Source organism: Oryctolagus cuniculus, chromosome 19, assembly GCF_051225735.1.
Source record: "Oryctolagus cuniculus isolate XC-2025 breed Fujian yellow rabbit chromosome 19, ASM5122573v1, whole genome shotgun sequence".
Lineage (NCBI taxonomy): Eukaryota > Metazoa > Chordata > Mammalia > Lagomorpha > Leporidae > Oryctolagus > Oryctolagus cuniculus.
Window position 1 is genome coordinate 32,786,117 of NC_142885.1, and position 22,818 is coordinate 32,808,934.

Genomic DNA, 22,818 nt, shown 5'->3' on the forward strand with positions numbered 1-22,818 from the left:
TTGGGAAATACACACTGATACACTTGGTGAGAACCCATGGAGTGTCAATGTACTCTGAAATGCCTTGGGAAAGATTGTTGGGAATAAAAATTTTCTATATATCTTAATTAAAAATACAAAAACAATTTATATCATTGGAAAAATAATGAAAACAAAAAATAGTTTCCACTAATAAAATACTAATAGATGTTCAATAAATCAAAAAAGGAACATTTAAGACATACTTCAAAAATAATGAAAATACTTTTATAATTATTTGTTTCAACAAGTATAAGAAAATCAATTGGTAAATACATCATAAATATATCATCACACTGATGGTTATAGACTGGTACAAAATATATTTCATATGGAAGTCATGAATATTTTAGATTCAAAATTCTGGACAGAATTAGGAAATCAGAAATTTAAGCAGTCTAAATCAGTTGTAATTCTCAAGAGGAGGCTGGAAATACATGATTTAAATCTTGCTATGTATATACATTAAATTTATTGTAAATATAACAAAAATGAAAAAAAACACCTGTGGATCTTTCCGATGCAACAGATATATATTAAGCTGAAGATCACCAGTGGATTGCAAGATTTTAATGAATACCCAAGAAAAAGTCTAAAATATATGTACTATTATATCTGCATTTTGGCATAACAGTGTCCAATAATTTATGAAATTTCAAAGGAATCCATTGCAGTTCCCTTAGTATAAACTGCTACCACACTAAGCTGTATAAGCGTCACTATTGATTTGATGCTTCCTCTTCCACTATCATTTAACTTTTGAAAATTTTGTTTAGTTGAGAGAGTGTGTAGGAGAGAGAGAGCATGCACATGTGATTTTATCTGATGGTTTACGATTTAAACGCCTGCGATGTTCAGGCCTCAGCCAGGACTGTAGTCTGGAGCCAGGATCTCAATCCAAGTGCCTCCTTGGCTAATGGCCATTATTGTGTAACCCTGCGTAGAAAGAGCCTTGTGGGATGCGGCTGTTCTGCTAGGTCACCTGTGATGCTGGTGCTGCTCCTGGCTGAATAAAGACTCTGCATCTGCTTACAGCTCTGGGAGTGTTCTTTCAGAATCTGGCCCAGAGTGCCTCAGCATCCCTGATGACTGTGCATGGGTTTGACATCTCTCACAGTCCACAGTATTTGGGTTTCCTGCCAGGGAACATGTGGCCTCTTATAGGACCATAATACCTTGTGGCAGAGGTCCTAATGTCTTGGACTCCTCTTCAGGAGTGGAAACAGGTAAAATGGGCTTTGCATGTCCTGGAAGTCATAATGCTGGAAGGAGATCAGACCAGTGCTGTGTGGACAGGATGGATGTCGCTCACCATGTTAGGGTGGCAGCATGAAGGCTTCCTCACTGTGTTAAGGTGTCAGTGTAAAGACACCCATATCAGTGATGCCCAGGTAAAGGAGCTATGTGCTGGGGAGAGCAGCTGAATATCTGGGCACAGGCTTTGGAGCAGGACTGGCTGTGTCTGTAGAGGGCAGAGTATGAATGGGAAGAGAGCAGCCCAGTGAGGAAGGACCCAGTGAAGAGCTGGGCCCCTGCCACCTCTGCATGCCCACCATGGGAGAAAGTGTCAGCTGGAGCTCAGCCAGCATATAGCCCCAGGACGTGGGCCACAAGGCCTCCCTCAGGAAGTGAATTTGCTAATACTGCTTACACCCCAACCAAGCAGAGGGAGTTGGGGAAGCAAGCAGACAGAGGCCAGGAGAACCAAGAAAAGTATGGCTTTTGTGCTTGTGGAGTGATGGAGTTGATAGCCTCCAGTTGTCCCCAATAGAAATGAAGAAATTAACTTCCATTACATTTCACCCATTACTATGACAATGTCTGCAAATCAGCCATTGTCTTGGAGACTTTCAAGGGGATCATTCCCTGATGGAGTGCTTAAGGGCTACTGTGTGAGTAAATGGACCATGCATGTGGACTTGGCTCACGTTATTAGATAAATGCCCATGTGGCAGGGTATGTTTAATGTGAATACTAGGGGCACTGGTGTTGAGCACTTAACCACTCAAATGAAAAATTTGGCCTCTTTACCTCCTCCTGCCTTTGGGTCTCTGCAGCCATAATAACCACCTGTATTGACCACCATGTTTGTGAGGTGACCGATGTTATGGAAAGATGTAGATGATGTAGAGATAAAGCAGCAGGATGACAGGGTGGTACAACTGCTAGGAAAAAAGTAAAGGCAAACAAATGAAAATTCTGCCTCAGGGCGAGGGACAAACAAGAAAATAGGTCATTAAAATGTCCCAGATATAAATTTGGATCGACCTGCCAATGGCAGGAATAAGAAGGGACAAAATCAATCACCAGCCAATGACGTGCTGTTAATGTTAGGTGACAGCTGCCCACTGGACAGCACTATTGGAAAATGCCCATGAGAGAAAAGAACTCAATTCACCCAATATGCCTCCAAGATTTCATGGGGGCTCCAAGAGAAGAGTTTTCCCTGTTAGACTACTGGAAAGCCTGAGGAACTGAGTTGTGGGGGACCCAGGTGAATGGGAGGCCACATGTGGAATTAACAACCTATTGTCCCTCCTAATGTTCAGCATGTGCTGATACTGGTTGACACTGGAGCTGACTGCAGCCTTCTGTATAAGATTCCTGATTGCTCCAGTGTTTCTGTGGCATCCGTTGATGGCTATAGAGACCACACAATCTGGTGTGATAGGCAACAATGACTTTAGGCATAGGCCATTTCTGCATACACAATTTATGTCTCCTCAGTACCAGAGTATATTTTAAAATAGATGTGCTCAAAGGATTGACTGTGCTCACCACACAGAGTGAATTCCCATTGTGGGTGTGAATTTTAAAGCCATGGTCAGGGGACACCCGCTGCATGTGGTAGTGACTTTGGAAGCACCCTAATTAGTAGTCTGGGTGTGACAATATTGATTGCTTAGAGGAAGTGAAGAAATTGGACAGACTATCCTGAAATTGGAGAAAGCTGACATTGTGTATCTTGCACACAGTCCCCACAACTAACTAATGCGGCTGGTGTGGAAGCAAGATGGTACCTGGTGAATGAATATAGATTATTGAGAGTTAAACAAGGTGACACCACCTCTGCAGCCTGCTGTTCCCTTGATTACCAACCTCTGGATCATTTGACTCTGATTTTGGGATGGTACTGCTATATAGTGGACCTAGCTAATGCCTTCTTCTCCATCAATGTAGCTCCTGAGAGTGAAGAGCAGTTTGCATTTACAAGTGAAGGGAGACATTGGGCCTTTGTTGTTCTTTCCCAAGGCTATCTACACAGTCCAACCATCTGTCATGGACTGGAAACCAAGGACCTCATAGTGGGTGATCCCAGCAGTGAGCCTGAGCCCAGGCACATTTCTCCCCACCCCACCTTCTGCCAGTCAGGCAAACTGCTCCTGGACATGGCCCAGGCCCACATGGAAACCTACCCTCAAGCTGATTGGAGAGGCATATGGGTGCCAGTGTCAGTTCTGTCCTATAGTTAGTGTTCCCCAGAGTTAGTTGCACCCCTTCTCTTTCTCCCTGCCCTTTAAAAAGTGTACATGCTGCAAATAAAGTTGGACATGGTCACTGAAACTTGTCTCTGGTGCTTCTTTTGGGAAGGACACTGTTGCCATACTCTCCAATAATGTGGCTTTGCAGAACAAGCCACACCTTAAAGGCCTTCCACTGTTGTATTTTTTCCTTCTGCAGACCCCAGGGCACAATCTGTGTGCTGCACTGCCAGTGTATGGAGGGCATCTGCACTCATTGGCATGTGGCCCTGGCCTCACACACTTCTTCCTCTGCTTCTGGGCCCTGCTGTCCTTTTAGAAGGGATCCAAGCTTACAGGGGACTAACCAGGCAAATGTGCCATCTTGGTGTCCCCAATCATAATGTCTGGCAAACCCCTTTTTCTGGGTAGGAAGTATATTCATAGGTGTAGGGATTGGGGTGTGGGCATCTTTGGGGTCACCATTCAGCAGCCCTCACACAGGTATCCATGTTATATCAACAAGGCAGGTGAGTCTCACATACACCCAGTCTTAGAGGAACCTGTTGGTAAGATGATAACACAGAATCCCTGGCCCCAAAACAACCCTGAGCTGCAGATATTTTGGTAGATGGAGTGATCCTGCCATTCAGACCACAGGACAGGGTGTACAGGTCAAGAATAACAGAGGAAACAATGCTTCTGTTCCACTTTGGTCACTGGAAGTCACACACCAAACTTGCTCTTCCAGTTTGCTTTTTTCTGTTGAGGAAGACCTACTCACAGCATCCTGAAAATGCATTGCAAATGGAAAGAGAGCAAATATGTATGCACTGAGGTGAGTACCGGCCATGGGTGCCTGCACATGATGCTGGTGTGACACAGTGGCTGCAAGGACCCCCAGAGCGGCTTCTTCAAGTGAAACCCATGCAATGCCCATGACATTTCTACCATGCATTTATTGTAAGCAAGTAAAATATTGTGTAAAAATATCACTGGGTCTGGAATCTGGACATTGGGGGCTGCTGTGAGTGAAGGAGCCACAACATAGGGGTTACTTCTATGGCATTGTTACAATAAAGTGGTGACTCTGTGAAGCTTTGCTCATCAAATTTAAGCTCCATCCATTGGAATAACTCAATTACAAGTAGTCATTATCTCTTTACCAGGATTCTAACAGAATCCCAGAAACATGCATTTTCTGGTTGATTTTTTTTACAATAAATGCTTTTTATTGTATGCTCATTTCAATGAGTAACATTTAGAAATTATAATCCCACATAACAGTGACAGTCTTATTTTATAGCATGTACATCATTTATAGCCACATAACACACAAGTTTAGCTGATTTTCCAAAATTAATATTCTGAAGTTAAGAAAGATAAAAAATTTATTCTTTAGAAACTGTCTTATCTGGTGCCAAAACAGAAGAGTAAACATTATTTGAAACACAAAGCCACAATATATAGCATGAATTAAAATACATTTAAAGTATGTTGAACTGCTGAATGTAAACATGAAGCAACTAGGCATCCCCACTGTGGTCTTGAAGTTGTAAAGTTCCCAGCACACATGGACAAGTCCTTATGTGCGCTGCCCTGAGTGGACTCAGATTACAGCTCCACATTTGCCTCCAGGTGTCTGAAATCATTTCCCCAATATTTTAAAAACATCCCTTTCTTCCTGAGGCTCCATATCCTAACAAGAAGCAGCAGACAAAAGCAGGCCAGGGTGGCACACACATGTGTAGGAGATGCAATGGGACCACCACTGCCTCCAGAGGAGGGGTGCAGAGAACACAGGAGCCCCAGATACTGAGCAGGGGCTACTCCAGTTCTCTTCTGGACCTGGCCAGAATGGGTATTATCTCAGCTCTTGTGAGCAAAGATTCAGAAGATGAGTTACACACATGCAGCACGCATCAGCCGGCCCCATGTCGCCTATGTTGGTGCAATTCCTCTTCCCCCATGAGGCAAACACTGGACATAGAGGTCCTCACCAGGCTGTGATCCAGTTCCCCTGTCACACAGTGAAAGAGCAGAACTGGAAGATGTGTGTGGATGGTGGGGGTGGAGACACTTGCCCAGCCCACCAGAGAAGAGGGGCTTGTGTGAAATTGGATATGGGGCTGGAAAGAGCCTGATAATTCTGGAGTGGGCAGTGTCTTTGATACTAACAGAATAGCATTCTTTCTTAGAGTTAGAGAATCAGAGTGAAAGTGAGAGTGAGCAAGAGAGAGAGTGAGAGAGAGAGAGAGATCTTTCATCCACTGACCTAGTCCCCAAGTGGCCTCAATGGCCAGAGCTGGGTCCATCTGAAGCCAGGAGACAGGAGCTTCACCTGGTTCTCCCACATGGGCACAGGAGCCCTAGGACTTGGGCCATCATCCACTGTTTTCCCAGGTGCAGGGAGCTAGAGCAAAAGTGGAACACCCAGGACATGAACAAGCACCCATATAGGATGCCATTTACCTGCTATGCCACAGTGCTGGGCCCTAAGTCCTATTTCTCCAAATAGAAGCTTTTTTTTTTTTAATGTTTACTAGGATTTGTATATGTGATTACTATTCTGGTCTTGCTCTGCCTCTCTACAATTACACCAGTAAAATTTGTTTTAAAAATTGATTAAGTTGACCATATAATTTAGCAAGCAACAAGTGAGCTATATATGGATGATGATAATTGTGTTCTTAGTGTCTCTAAGCCACAATTCTAATGTATTGTACTTGAGAAATGAATATATTTACTGTAATCATAGTTTTATTTAAATATCTAAATAATATCTGTAGGATTTTTATGTGTTTGTGGTTTGTAGTATTGATGGGGGATATTCTTGAACCTCAAGAGTTATTACCAATGTGTTATTTTTGTTCTTATAGAATAATTTAAAACAAGATACTAATTTTATAGGTAATATTTAGAGATTTTATAATTGTATATTTCACAACCTACTAAAATGTTTTTATATTGGAGCTTTTTTTACATTGTTGTAACATGCAACAGACACTTGTTTGTTTCAAAATAATGCATTCATTCAATAAATGCTTCATGTTATGGACCAGAAACCACAAGACTCTATGGATTCACAGAAAATGCACAGTGTTTGTTGATAGGCACCTAAACATTAGAAATGGAAAAATGTGAATTATCTTCTATAAATATTTCTTCTTTTAATTATTTGAACAAAATCTTTGGATTCAACCTAGAGCAGAGAAACAAAATGACTAAGAATAATTACTATATATACTATAATTTAACAACTGAAGAAGTAGACCAGTGGGTGATGGAGACAACTGGTGAGTTCATGGACATGAAGAGTCTCCTTGGGATAAGGACGCGCTGGTGACTGTCCTGAGCAGACACTGTGGAAGTGCAGTCCTTGGAGACACTGGACACTGTGGGCTCAGTTCCTGGGCAAGCTGTGAGCTCACAGGAGGTTAGCACAAGCAGGACCATGAGGGGATGATGGAGAATCATCAGGCAGGAGTGTAGCAGCCTAAGAGTGGGTGGGGTTAGGTGAGGCCTGAATGACTGTCCTGGCAGGAGCAGGGCTGGGAGGCTTCAGGCTCCTCTGTGTGGGAGGACCCTGATGGTTACATGCCCTGGCCAGGCCAGCAATGGTGTGGGGTTATCACAGCATGAGTCATGGTTCAGGAGCAGGGAGTGGGACCCTGTGGGGCATCAGGAGGGTAGGACAGGCTGCAAGGACATGTTCATCATTACTCCCTCCTGTTTAGTCTCCAGTGATTCAGGTAGATGGCAGAGGAGGGCATGACAGATGGGAGGTGTCCCCATATGACCTTCTGAGTGACAGAAGCAATGTCCCTGAGGTGAGTTCTCCCAGTTGCATCTTGTATTACTCAACCCATGGCCTGGTCAGCAGCACCTGGTAACCCAGCTGCCCTGAGACCTTGGGAAGTGGTTCATCCTTGGAGCCCCTGAATGTGATGATGTCTGGGGTGGGGAGGGGATCCCTGCCCTGCAGAACACACCCAGCACCACACCACAGTCACCTCCACCAGCCAGGGCCCAGCTTCCTCACAGGACCCTGCCCTTGGCCTCCCTCCATCCTCACCTCCAGGGGAGACCAGACAAGGGTGATGAGGAGACTGGTGAATACAACAGCAGCAATGGAACCTGCATAGCTAGGAACACACATGGGCTTGTGCAAACAAACACACACACACACAGACACACACACACAGGCTCACACTTGTACCCAGTGGGATATTACAGCTCAGGCCCCCCAGGACAGGGAGAGTAGTGAGGAGCTTGGCCACAGCAGGACCCAGGAGGCTCCACAAATCCTGCAAGGCATTCACTGTCCCTGCAGGACCAGAGGCAACCATGCCCAGCTGAGGAGCTGGAGGGGCCTAATGGTGCTGACGTGAAGGTGTCCCCCAGACATAGATGTCCCTCATCTGGGAGCCCTGGAGATTGTGGGTGCTCCTGCCCCACATGCTTATTGACACCATCAGCCTCTGTGTGGTCAGCACCAGTGTCAGGGGCAGGTGGTGAAGTCACAGTGACTCAATACTTCACTCTTGCCGGTGTCCAGAACAGAGTTCTTGTTCCTTCTGCAGTCTGGTCCCTGCTGGCTCACGGTCCCAGGCAGGTGGCAGGCAGCTTGCCTCACCACTCACCCTAGTCCCTGGACTCTTTGACACCAAAAAGCAACAGCAGCAGCAAGGAAAGGCCAGAGGAGGGCAGGAGGCACAGCCTGGATCAGCAGTGCTGGAGTAAGCCTGTCTTGTGGCAGGAGTTTGTGCCACTTGGAGTCCCCAATTCTGGTCATTTGCAAGGGTGGGGAAAGTAGGGAGACCTCAGGTAGTTGTATACTAATTGTGAGGGCACCCATTGCACTCATATTAATCCAAAATGCAAATGCTCAAAAGTCAATACAAAGGCCGGCGCCGCGGCTCACTAGGCTAATCCTCCGCCTAGCGGCGCCAGCACACCGGGTTCTAGTCCCGGTTGGGACGCCGGATTCTGTCCTGGTTGCCCCTCTTCCAGGCCAGCTCTCTGCTGTGGCCAGGGAGTGCAGTGGAGGATGGCCCAGGTGCTTGGGCCCTGCACCCCATGGGAGACCAGGAAAAGCACCTGGCTCCTGGCTCCTGCCATCGGATCAGCGTGGTGCGCCGGACGCAGCGCGCTGGCCGCGGCGGCCATTGGAGGGTGAACCAACGGCAAAGGAAGACCTTTCTCTCTGTCTCTCTCTCTCACTGTCCACTCTGCCTGTCAAAAAAAAAGTCAATACAAAATATAATTGTAGAGGAGGAAAAGGAGGATGGAGGATGGAGGGTGGCATGGATCTGGGACCTTGTCCAGTGGGTGACAGAAGGCACCAGGACATCTGAGCCCATGACATACCTCCCACACATCTGTCCTTTTCTCTTGATCCCAGAAGAGACCACAGGCCCCCTGCTAGCGGATTCTTATTCCTCAGGGGGTTGGGAACCCTGACCCTGAGACCTGCTGATCTAGGAGGGTGCCATTGTGACTGTGCTCCATGATGTCATCATTGCCAAGCACTGCTCCTTCCATATTCTACAGCAGTTAGAGGCCACTCCTGTGTCAAGTGACCGGCTGAGCTGGAGTTTGTTTTCTAGGCAGCAAGCAAGTTCAGGACACGGGGATGGATTCAGGTCCTGGTGAGTGGGACTTGCTCTCTTATGTCATGATGATTTGGGGACAGGTTGTCCCAGCTGTGTGGGCCTGGCCTCTCCTGGTTACTGCAAAGGGCCATGCTGCCTGAGTCTCTCTCTCTCTTTCTCTCTCTCTCTCTAGCAAGTTTTCTAGCTACAAAACATGAAAAATTTGATTCTCTTTCTGAATACTAACAATGGAAATGTAGAACCTGAAATTAACTATGCCACTTTCAACTAATATGAGAAAATGAAATGCTTATGTATAGTATTAACAAAATATGTATAATATTGTACACTATAAATAACAAAATACTGATTTAAAAAAGGCAAAGAACTGGAAACCGTACTGTGCCCATGGATTACAGGATAAATGTAATAAAGGCACTGGTTTCCCCAAAATAGTAAATAACTCTAATACAATTCCATCACTATCCCAGCAAGATTTTGTAGGTCTAGGTGAACTTATTCTAAAATTCATATGGAGAGTTAAGACAGTCTTGGGAGAGTGGGAAGAACAAAGTGGGAAGATTCACTGCAGTCAATGTCAAGTCTCACTATGTAGATACAGTAATCAAGAATTTGTGACACTGGGGAAAGGACAGACATAGACAAATAGAACAGAGAACCCAAATAGGCCACACAAATATGCTCAATTGAATTTTTTTACTCAGTACCACAGGGAATTCAAAACAGAAAGGATAACTTATTGAAAAAGTGGAGTTCCCCTGCCTCTGTTACACATCAGAGTGCCTGTGTTTGATCCCTGGCTCTGCTCCTGACTCCAGCTTCCTGCTACTGCAGACCCTGGGAGGTAACGCCAAGGGCTCAAGTAATTGGGTTCCTGCCCCCCACATGGGAGAGCTGGAATGAGGCCCTGGCTCACTGCTCTAGCCTGGCTCTGCCCCATGTGTTGCAAGGATTTCAGGAGTCTATCCGTGGATGGAACATATCTCTGTCTCTCCCTCCTGTGCTGTCACTCTGCTTTTCAAATAAATATAAGGATCTTTAAAATATCTTTTAAAGGAAAAATACAGGACTCCAAGATGAATTTTCTCAACAGCTGACCAATGCATAATTTGTGAGTTTATTCAATATTCTATGCAATATTTAGATGCATTTGCATTTCTTATCAACCCAGATCAATTCACATGTCAGATGAATAGAAAAAAAAACAAATATATTTTATTCCATTGGACATTTGGGATATGATACACTAAGGGGTCATGTCATCCGAAGTTTATCTACAAATGGAACTGGGCATTTGGGTGTTATTGTTTCAGGTACTTCTGTTTTTTTCTTGGCTAAATGTGGCAGCCCTATCAGGCTAAACTTGGAAGTAGGGCCTTCTCTATACTAATTTCACCTATGGCAAGTGCCAGACTGTCTTTTTTCCTCTCTGTAAAGAGGGGGTGATGACTTTTATTTTGCAAGGCTGCAAGCTTCCCAAATCACACAGCTCCACTAGCTGTTGGTGGTGGTGAATGCTTAGCAATCAACATGCATGTCTGGGGATGATGGTTGGAGCACTGAATCTTTCTTTAAAAAATTATTTATTTAAAATGGAGAGAGAGGGAGAAAGAAGGAGATAGGGAGGGAGAGAGAAAGAGAGACAGAGAGATTGAGAGAGATCTTCCATTTGTTGGTTCACTCCTCAAATGGCTAAAACAGGGCTGTACTAGGTCTTGAGCCAGGAACTCCACTGGGGTTTCCCATGTGGGTGGTAGGGAGCCAAGCACTCAGGCCACACTCCACTGCTCTCCCAGACACAACAGCTGGATCAGACACGGAGCATCAGAACTTGAACCAGTGCTCTGACACGGGATGCTGGCATCACAGGTGGTGCTTTAACCTGCTGCTTCACAATAGAAGCCCCTAATTAAACACATCTTGCTTGTTACTGTATCCCTGGGTTAAAGCAAGTGCCTACTAGCAATGTTATGGGCAAAATTATTTTTCACTTAAATTTTGCATGTAGGCATTTATTTCAACAGCAGAGAGCCAGCAAGCTTTCATCTGATGGTTCACTCTCCAAATACCCACCATGACCAGGGCTTGGCCAGGCCAAAGCCAGGAGCCAACAACTCTGTTCAAGGATCCAATCACTTGAGCCATCACTGTTGGTTCCCAGGCTATGTATTGGCAGGAAGCTGGAGTCAAGAGCCAGTTGCAGGACTTTACTCCAGCACTCCATGGGACATGGACTTCTTAAACTCCAATTAAACACCTGCCCCACAGGTAAACCTAAATGGCCTGTGGAGTTGGCAGGGCCAGTGTGATCACACCCTGTGTGACATGACAAGTGATAGAAGTGGAGGAGGCAGCTCCAACATCCTGGCTTTGCCTTCACTTTAACCACCCAGCTGGTTTTTCTGGGATCAACTGGGTGCTCATTTCCTCCACTAACTGAGCTGGGATGTTTCCCAGATTCCTCCATGCTCATTTTAGAAGAGATGACGATGTAATCCTAGGTGTCATTGCCTGTATCTGCGGTAAATGCTGAATTTCTAGGAATGAACTTTTGCCAACACCTGCTCAGTGTCAGGGTTTAGGCTTTTTATTATGATTATCATTATTATTATAAGAAAGAGAGACATAGATATCTTCCAACTGCTGGCTCAATCTCCAATGCCTGTAAGAGCCAGGCCATGGCAGGCAACACCACGGAGCCTGGAACTCCATCTGGGTCTCCCACGTTGTTGAGCCATCATCTGCTCCTTTGTGGGTTGTGCACTAGCAGGAACCTAGGATTGGAGGCAGAGCCAGGATTTAAACCAAGGAATCTGATATGGGATGTGCATGTCCCAAGCAGTGACTTAACCTCTAAGCCAAATGCCCACCCCCAAGTGTGTATCTTACACCACTCTAATGAGAATCAGAGAAGGGAAGTGCAAAGGAAAAAGCCTGTGTTTAGAGTGAGATTGGCCCAGGTTCTCAATGTTGCTCCACTGGTAGCAGTATCTTACCGATGTCAATTCACTTCACCACTGAGCCTCCATATTCCCATTAAATTAAGTAGAAAACCTATTGGAGGCACCTTGTTCATAGAGTTTGTGTCTGCTTGTATGGTTTACATGTTTCAGGTACCACACAGAACATTCTAGGTTCATTCATGGCCTGAATTGTGTAGGCAGGCTCTGAGATAGCCACTGTTGATCCCCACCTCCTGGTACAACTTGTTTTTTAAAAATATTTGTTATTTATATGAAAGGCAGAGTTTCTCTCTCTCTCTCTCACACACACACACACAAACACATTTTCCATTCACTGGTTCACTCCCCACATGGACACAATGGCTGAAGCTTGGCCAAGATGAAGCTAAGATCCCAGAATTCCATCTGTCTTTCCCACGTGGTAGAGGGCCAAGCTCTTTGGCCATCACCTGCTACCTTCCCAGGGTGTGCTTAAATAGGGAACTGCATAGAAAGTGGAGTAGCCAGGACTTGAACTGGCCCTCTGATATGGGATCCTTCTGTTGCAAACAGAACCTTAACCCTGAAGTGGGGTCTAATTTTATTCCAGGTCTTTGCCTTCTACCTAGAGAAGCATTTGAAGCACAGAAACATGTACAGTACACAAAATGATAACATTTATTTAAGGGATGATAAAGGAAACGTGAGCATGGGTGGGGAGTGGGCCGGGGAAAATGGAGGTAAGAGGAGAAGTGGAGAGACAGCACCTCAGCATCCGTCTCCCAAGAGGAGGACACACTTCTTCCAGTGTGGGCTGCTTTTGAGGTAGAAGTGTGGTGGAACTTCACATGGCACGTGCCCCACCCAGAAGGAAACACGCCCCAGTAAGGGGCAGTTTATTGGACAAGTAGGATAGAATTACATGGGGGCGAGCACCTGTGACTTGGGACTTCCAGCTCTGTGGCCCTAAGCTAGCTACCTGCCTTATCCCATCTCATCCCCCCGCAGAGATTTCCGACCCTTAATCTTAAGGGGGTGCTGAAGGATGATGATCCGTCTTCTGCTGGCCAGGGGCGTTATCCCTACCTATCCAGGGTTTGGAAACCTCTTCTTAGCTCATCTAATTGATCCATCTCATGAGCTGGGGAATTTTCATTGTCACGGCCAATCGCTGTTGCCCTTGCATGGTCATCATCATTTTGAGAAGCTGTCAAATTCTGAAACAGAAAAGTTAGTCAATCAGGATGAGCATAATTGGAAAAAAGATAAATTGCAAGTTGAATCCCCTTCAGGATAGGAGGAGTATATTCCACTGTTTCCCAAAACATGGGCACTTATAGGTTGTCTTTGCCCAGATTATAAAACCATCTAGCATAGCCATAAAGACTGGTAGCATCCTTTTCAGTGAATATACAACTGTTAGAGTAGATGCTGCAGATTCCATTAATCACTGCACACACTCCTGGTTTTGCCAGTATGCATTTTATGGCCAGCTAGTTGTCCATGACTAACTTAGAACACCCACGGACTCAAGCAATTGCTGTAAAATCTGGCCTGAAGTGTAGGCTCTAGTTTGGCCCACACAATAAACAGATTTTTAAATGGTTTTCTATGGCCTAGCAGGATCTCCTACTATCATACTACAAGAACTATGGAGTTTTCCTCACAACAGCAGCCTCCTGAGAGAATAAAAGATAGGCAAACCATGTGTGCCACTAAGTGTAGCAGGTTCAATATGATAAAAGCAAAGGTTTTACTCACCCTTTTGCCCCTTGAAGATGTATTCGAGATCTTGGATGCATTCACAAGAGTGAGCAGACTTGTTCTCTGTGTGCCCCTGTGAAGACTAAAGAGGTAGAACTGAGATCCTTGACAAATGTACCCAGCTTGGGATGCCCTGAATTTGACTTCAGTAGGAGTGCTGAGTAGCACCTGGTAGGATCCCTTTCATCTAGGCTGCAATTGATCAGAGGAAGAGTCTTTGCTCCAAGTGTCTCTTAAGACTTGGTCTCCTGGGGACAGGCTGTTCATGATTTTGGGACCTGGCACTGTGAGAATTTTATTACCACAGTCCATTAGCCTCTTGTATAGGAAAAAGATTAATAATAAACTCTTACCTGATCTGTATCCCTGAGTGAAAGAGGGTATCAGAGATGAAGAAGACCTTTTTATATAGCATTTTAGACAGGCAGTTTTAAAGCAGCCTTAGGTGCCACTTTGATCCTGAGGGCAATAGGTAAGAATTTAAGCCATCTTTCTGAGGTCTCTTGGCAAAGCTTCACCAGGACTTTCTTAAGAATATGATTAGCTTTTTGACTTTGATGACTAAGGTCTCCAAGGGGTATGGAGATAAGAAAATCCTAAAGCAGTCACCACATGCTGAGGTACTTTCTTTATGACAGTATGCAGCCTTTACCCTCCAAATACCCAAGGAACTCCTGGCATTAAACCTTCTCTTCCAAATAGTGAGAGTCATATATTGATAACCCCCCATTCAGCACATGGCCTTATGACTGAACGCCTTCCTCCACTGGCATCCTTCATGTAGCCTGGTTGAGAACATTCTATGACAGGGTTTGTGTAGTGAGGATACTTAGTGACCAAAAAGCTCAGGTAGCAAAGCTATTTCTAGAACCTGCCCTGCAGCAGTGACTTTTGCTGCCTTATCTGCTAGCACATTTCCCTGAATAGCATGGCTATCTGTCTTCTTGTGTCCCCTGCAGTGACTGACAACCACTTTCTAAAGACTCCAGTGCTCCTCAAGGAGAGCTAACATCTCTTCTCCTTATTTAATGGGAGAGCTCTTTGAAGTCGGGAGGGCTCTTCCTTTCCAAATTGCTCCATGTGCATGGAACTCAAGGAAAACAAACTGGAGTCTGGACATAATAACTCATTAGCTCTTCCCCATTGCAAGGTTCTAGTTAAAGCAGTAAGTTTGGCCTTTGCGATCAAGTGCTAGTTGGCAATGTTTGAGATTCTATCACCTGAGTAAGACCCACCATGGCATAACCTGCCTTTTAAACTCCATACTTTGTGCAACTACTGCTGTCAGTAAACCACTCGGTATCTCGATTTTCTGGAGTTTTTTAAACTGTACCCTTAGGAGTCAGTCCACAGGGATGAATGAGGAGTCATATACAGCTGAAGTTTCGGTAGAACCTGACAAGACAAAAGTGATATGGCTCTCCACAAACCCTGTTATGCTTATACATGTGATTCAGCTCCCTTGTATTAATTGTATTGGATACATTACAAAGGTTTTATACCCCAATTTGAGGTCCTCGGCTTTAAGCAACCTGCCTCCAGGGCTCCCTGTGGGTTGATCTATATGTAAGGGCATCTTCATTACCCAATGCCCCTATTAAAATATCTTAATGAACATGCCTTACATAATCTGGCCAGTTGAAGAGTGCTGCTGCTTTTGCAAAGGTGCCAACAACTCAGCAGCAAATGCACGTATAATTGGGGCATTTTCCCAGCATCCAACATGAGCTTATGGGATGTCATCTCTGCAAGAAATGATCTCTAGTGGGGCACTGCTCCTCACACCAGGAGGAAAAGCTCCTGGGTTGTAAAAATAACACAGCCTATGCCTATGCCTGAAGACCAGCTGCTAGAGGTTGTAAGCCCTGAAGCTTCTGTGTCCTGAACATTCTCTGGGGCTAGGACCAGCATATCTAGAGCTTGTGACCTCAGGTAGCATTGGAACCCATACCTGGGTGTGTATTCCAGGGCAGCAGAAACCAGCATAACGCTAAGATAAATGGTAGTGCTGCTGACTAGGTACATGGCTTGCACTAGCTTTGGGGTCCACCATGGTCAGGTGGGGTCCATTTCCTTCATCCACTGAAAAGCTGAAGTCACACTTGAGGCTTCCATGGTTGGGCAAAGTCCCTCCCTGGGCTCCTGTTGAGGAACTCCTGCCATGTTAGGAAGTACCACCTGCTGACAGGGGGTGTGGCACATATACACTGCACACCTGTTTTTAGGACCACTCCAGTCAGATGAAGAGAAGTTTGCTAGCAAAAGGCGAGTGCTTGGCCCACCTGCCCATCTTAATAAGGAAAACACCACGATTCAAAATCTCAAGACAGAACTTTTTAGCCAGGTGTATTGCATCCAGTAGAAACTAAATTCCAAGTTCCAGGTTTTTCAGCAGCAAGAATGAATTTAAAAAACACACTACAAACTAGAAACAAAGATTTTGGGCACAAGGCCACAAACTGTCCAACTCTCTTCCCATTCCTCTGTCCAGATCTTCCTTACAAAGACATCTCATTGTCGCCTTTCCTCCCCTATAGCTGAAACTTAGGAACAAGGTCCCCACAACTGCATCTTAACAGATCTGCCTGAGATCAAGAGCAGGGAGACTGGAGGAGACACTTTTGAATTTTCACAAGGAGGTAAAAGCTTAGCACATCTGAGACAGAAACAAATTGAATTCCACTTACCACTGTTGCTTTTTTGGTTCACTGTTGGGCTTTCTCAGACACCTGGCTGGCTCACCCATAAGAAGTGAAGTAAGTGGGGTGGCTGAATGTGTATTCCAGGTCTGTGCCTTCTGCTTAGGGAGACATTCCAAGTACAGGCATATATACACTGTCCAGAATGATGAAGTTTATTAAAAAGGTGAAAGAACACACATGCATGGGCATAGGTGGGGAGTGGCCAGCAGCATAAACAGCTGGGGGAGGGGAATAGGAGAGGCAGCACCTACTTCTGTCCTGGTCTCCAGCTGAAGAGCTTGCTTTTCCTGGACTCTAGACTAAGTTAAGGTCCCCATTCCATCTTTCTGCTCATGTGCACCTTGGCAGGCAGCAGGTGATGGCTCAAATACTTGAGTTCTTTCCACTCCCGTAGGAGACCAGGGTGGAGCTCCAAGTTCTGGGCTTCAGCCTGGCCCAGCCATGGCTGTTGTGAGCATTTGGGGAGTGAAGCAGAAGATGGAGATACCTCCCTCTCTCTCTCACGCTCTCTGTCTTTCACTCTCTGCTTCTGCCTCTGTAAATTTGCCTTTCAAATTAATAACTATCTTTTAAAATTAAAAATAAATATAAAGCTATTTCCTTATAACCAAAAAAATTTATTGATTTGAAAGGCAAAGTCTGTGGCAGGGAGTGGGAGGAGAGAGACAGAGAGAGACTCCTCCATCTACTGCTTCACCTCCCAAATGACCAGAACAGACAAGCTGGGCCAGGCCAGAGGCAGGAACTTCTTCTGGGTTTCCCATGTAGGTGGCAGAGGCCCAAGTACTTGAGCCAACCTTCATTTCTTTCCCAGAAGCATTAGCGGGGAGCTGGATTGGAAGTAGAGCAGCTGGAACATGAACTGACTCCAATATGGAGTGTGGGTGCTCCAAGTGGTGGCTTAACCTGCTACACCACAAAATAGAACTGCCACCCAAATTTTTAAACATTGAATTGTCAAGTAGCCCATCTAGGTATATATACATCTAGGTGTATATATATCTAGGTATATGACTCCAAGAATTGGAAACAGGGGTGGGTGTTGTGGTGCAGCCAATGAAACTGCCACTTGGGAGGTCCACATCCCATACTGGAGTGTCTGGTTCCAGTCTTGGTTAATTTGCTTTCAATTCAGCTTCCTGCTAATACTCATGGGAAGGCAACAGATTATGGCTCCAGTTCTTGGGCCTCTGTCAACTGTGTGGGAGACCTAGATGGAGTGCAGGGCTCCTGGCTTTATCCTGGCCTGCCTTCACTGTAGTGGCCATCTGGGGAGTGAGGCAGAGCTCTCTTTCAGTCACTGTGTCTTTCAAATACATAAGTACATACATAATAGAAGAATTGAAGACAGGGTCTCAAGGAGTAATTTGTACCCATGTTCACAGTAGCATTATTCACATTACCCCTATATGCAAACAACCCATGGGACCATCAAAAGAAAATGAGTGTGGGAAAACAATGTGGTCCAACTGAACCACGGAGTATTATTCAGCCTTCCAAAGGAAGGATATTCTGACACTTGCTACTGCAGGCATGAATCCTGAGGACTGGATAATACAAGCCAGCCACAGAAAGACAAACACCAAGGGCAGGCAGTTAAGATGCCTGCGTACCATGTCAGAGTTACTGGGTTTCACTCTCAGCTCTGGCTCCTGACTCCAACTTTCTGCTGTTGCAGACAGGGAGGAAGCAGCTGATGGCTCATGTGATTGGGTTCATTTCATGCACATGAGAGGCCTGAATTGAGTTCCCAGCTCCTGGCTTCAGCCCAGTCCAGTACTTGCCATTACAGGCCTGCAAGGAGTGAACCAGCTGACAGGAGCTCTGCCTGTCTCTCTGCCTCTCAAAGAGCAAATACTGCATAATACTTGAGACAGAGTTGTCCCATTCATTAAGACAGGAGTACACCTGGGGGTGCCGGGCTGGGGATGGGGGTGGGGAGTGTTTCATGTGGAGGAGAGGAGTGGTGGTGATGTGCACACAACCCTGTGAATGCTCTTCATGCCACTACTGTATACTTAAAAAGGGTTAAAATAGTAACATTTGTGTTTTGTATTATTAGCATAATTTAAAAGGTAAAAGAATCCCCCACTCCAATATCTATCAATGCAGACCAAAGTTACTCAATTTGACTATAGCTGCCAATACTAGGCTGGACTTGATAGTGACCCCAGACATCACATACCGAAGTGGGCCACTGGGGCCAGCAGCTGCCAGTCATCCCCCAAGCAGCCAGTGGCCCCTGCACACATCCCAAAACAGCATGGGAGACTATTTGAGTATAACCTGAGAGTCCAGTACATTCATGCTAGAAGGAAGGCTTATCTGCCACACGTACCTGGGTTTCCCTGAGCAAGCACATGGCTGGATTTGTCATCCCAGAAACTCCAGACCTCACTGTGTCACAAGGACTTTTCAGAGCCTCCTCCCCAACTTTTTAGTGGTAACCAGGGCTCAGAATATGAGGTACTTGCACAGTACCACACACCTCATAGACAGGAAGGCAAGGTTTGTACAGCTCTTGGAAGTCCCAGGGCCTGGTCTCTTTGTTCCTTTTTTCTACTTTTTATAGAATCAAGGAGATGTTTATGCATACAGTTCTGTGAGTTCTGCTGAATGCACACAGTGTGGCTCTGTCCTCAGAATCCAGATAGAGAAAGCCCCTGAGGCTGGCACTGTGCCCCAGTATGTTATGCCTCTTCTAAAGGAGCTTCTATAGTAAGTCCTTATAAATGGATACATTCACTACAGCGTTTCAATGTCAGGTGTCTGTTTTTCTGGTGCCTAGCAAATGGTCATGGATGCCAACCAATAAAAATGTTATTCTGCTGACTACTTGAACCATGTGACAACCGAGAAATGTCACTGACCTGACACTGAAGTGAGGTTATGCTCACCTGATCAGCTGCTTGCACATGAGACACAGGACCTGGTGGTGTGGTCTGGTCTGACGCCTGATCCTAGTTCCTCCTATGAGACCCATTGCCTTCACTCCCTGCCTCTTATTTATTACTGCCTCCCCACAATCCCTCCTCCCAGGCAGGGATCATAATTTCCTCTTGAGCATTTCCAGTGAATGAAGCTATGAGGCCACGTTTCTCCTCTGAATTCAGAGGTCTTCCTCTGGGTCTGGCAGGATACAACACACCCGCAGAAGGCAGTTCACCATCCTCCTGCAGACCCCCCGGCGGCCCTTGCTCTTGGCAGCTTTAGCAGGTGAGGTCCCTGCCTCCTCGTCCTGTTGGTTTTCTGGGAGGCTCTCATTCTCTGTCACTCCCTGGGAACAGCTCCTGTCTGCTAAGTGGTCCTCACTGCTGCTGGAGCTGAGAGTGGATATGGAGAACACGGGGCTGTTGTACCTGAGGCCTGGCCAGGGAATGTAGGTCTCCCTCCTTATCCCAGGTTGGGGGCCATCTGTCCTCTCAGCCTCACTGCTGGTGATGCTGATAGTGGCTATGGAGGACAAGGAGCTGTTGTGGCTGAGAACTGGCCCAAGAATGTAGGTCCTCCTCCTTATGACAGGGTGGGGACCATCTGACCTGCCGGCCTCACTGCTGCTGGTGTTGAGAGTGGACGCAGAGGACACGGAGCTGTTGTACCTGAGGACTGGGTGAGGAGTGTGGATCATCATCATGCCAGGTGGGGAACCGTCCATCCTGCGGGCTCCATGGCAGGCATTTAGCCCTGATGACAGGTCACCTTCGGGCAGCACTGGGGACGTGGCGCTGGCTTGGAGACCGGGTGTCAGGGAGGCTGCTTTACGACTCAGCTGAAAGCCCAGCTCCACCAGGTAGCTTTGGGCCTCAGCATCCGGGGGAAATGCTAGAAGCTCCACTTCAGTGAGCTCAGGTCTTGCTGCTCCACTGAAGCCCTCCTGGGATTTCCCCCAGCTCAGAGCAGGGGACAAGCAGCCATCCTCCTCCTCACGGCCCAGCTGGAAGAGGAGGCCTGAGAGGTATTTCGGACCTTCAGTAACATGCGAAGGACCTGGGAGCCCCATGTAAATTTCGCTTCCTCCTCCTCTGAGGTGAGCCTGTAGCTGGGCTTTTCCCCACAGGGGGCCGTCCTGTTCTCGGAGGCCCTCCTGAGAGCTCAGGCTCTCCACACTTTCACTGAGGTCCTCGTCCTCGGTTGAACTCTGAGTCTGTTTGGCTGTGTCTTCACTCAGTTTGGGCCCTTTCTGCTCCATGCTGAGCCACTTGTGGCCCATAGCATCTGCCACTGTGGGCCTCTCAGCAGGGTCATAGGTCATCAGCCAGTCCAGCAGCTGCTCCAGTTCCCCGCTTATAGAGGAGGGGATTAGGTAAGAGCCAGCCAGGATAGCTGCCTTCAAGTATGCAAAGCTGTCCCCTTCAAAGGGCAGCCACCCTTTCACCATGGTGTATAGGAGCACGCCCAGGCTCCACACGTCGGCCTTGTAGCCATCGAATTCCTTCCCTAAGAATTCTTCCGGGGCACAGTATTCGAGGCTGCCACACAATGAATTGAGTTGTTGGCCTTCAGCCAATTTTTGGCTTAAGCCAAAGTCAATTAGTTTAATACACATGTTTCTGTCCACAAGGAGATTTTCTAATTTTATATCTCTGTGGACAACGTGCTGCTTATGGCAGTACTCCACTGCTTCCAGGGTCTGACTGAAATAGTAGCACGCTTCTCCTTCCTCAAGGTGGCCGCACACTGCCACTAACTTTCCAAGGTCCCCCACGCTAATATATTCCATGAACAGGTAGGCTCTCTCTGCCGTGTAGTCTACCTGCATTAGCTGTACAATGTGAGGGTGATGCAGAGAACTCATAATCTCTGCTTCTACCCTTGCTTGTGGGAACTCGGAGGAATCCCCGTGCCCTCTGGCAATGATCTTCACAGCCAACGTGGTCCCACTCTCCACATGGCGGGCCAGCTTCACCTTGCCGAAGCTGCCCTTGCCAAGGGTTCTGAGGACTTCATATCCCCGGAACACCTCCTCCTCTGTGTGGGAGGATCTGTCACCACTCATTGTGGGGATATCTTGGTATCTAGTGTACTGGGAGTAACACTAGCTAGTCTCCTACAGCACCTACGGTGACCTGGCAACCCAATGAGAAAGAAACAAATGAATAAGTCAATATGTTAATACTACTAACAGGTAACACTACATTTACTATACTACAGACTAATTCTATTCAATGTACTCATCTTACTATTATAACATGAAAAAGAGAAAAAGAAAAGATATTTAAATTAAATACACAGAGATAAAAAAATTGAGTTAGGGGAAGAAAACTAAAAATAAAAATAAAAAAATAAAGCTCTTAAAGAACAAATAGACAAAAAAACTGCATATGAACTTCACTGTACTAATCAATAAGACCAATTCTAATTCACTATGTGATATTATGAGCACAACAAGAGAAATCAAAAAAGAAATGAGATTTTTAAATAAAATACACACAGATGAAAAGCAAAAATTTGTGGGGAAGATAAGAGGGAAAACAAAACAAAACAAAACAAAAAAGAACAAAATAAACAGCACTAAAAAGAACAGACAGAACTGAAGAGCCAAAGTGACTCTATTTTGAAACAATCAAAAGCAGCCTCCGTTTCCCATAGCAGACCCGAGTCCTTGTAAAAGCAGGCATTCAGGCATTCTGGAGATATCCAGGTTTACCAAGGACAGCTAGCTCAGCAGACCAAGGCCAGCTCAGTAGAGATTACCAACTGAGGTAACTTCCTGAACCCAAGCCAGAGACACACACCCCCCACCCTGCCCAATCACAAAAGGACCCACACCTTAAGCCCTTGATGATGTATCTCCCCTTTAAAAGCGTCCCCAAACAAAGACCTGGGCCTTTCCTCCTTCCTCTGCTGCGCCGGTTGGTTGGATGAGGTCCCTGTCGCGGCTTGTACCTTTTTAATAGAAATCTTGCTTTTGGATTTCAGTGTGATGAGGTTGTTGATAGTTTATTGGGGGATCTACTTATCTGGGCATAACAAAAACAACAGTATATGAAGTACACTAATTATTAAGATTAATTCTATTCACTATGCTGATATTTTGAACAAACACTATAATGAATTACATTATACTAATCAGTGATTCAAACAAAATAATCAAAAGTGACAAAACAGAAACATAGAGAACTGTAACAGAAAGAAAACACCAACTCTTATAGCTAAACTTACAATACTAAACCTCCTATGTAAAGAAAGTGATTACAGATGAGAAAAAGAAGGTGAGATACACAAGAATTAAAGAATTAGAAAATGAAAATGGTAAATAAAGAGAAGAAATGACAAGAAAAATCAAAAGAGAAATGAGGAGATATTTAAATAAAAT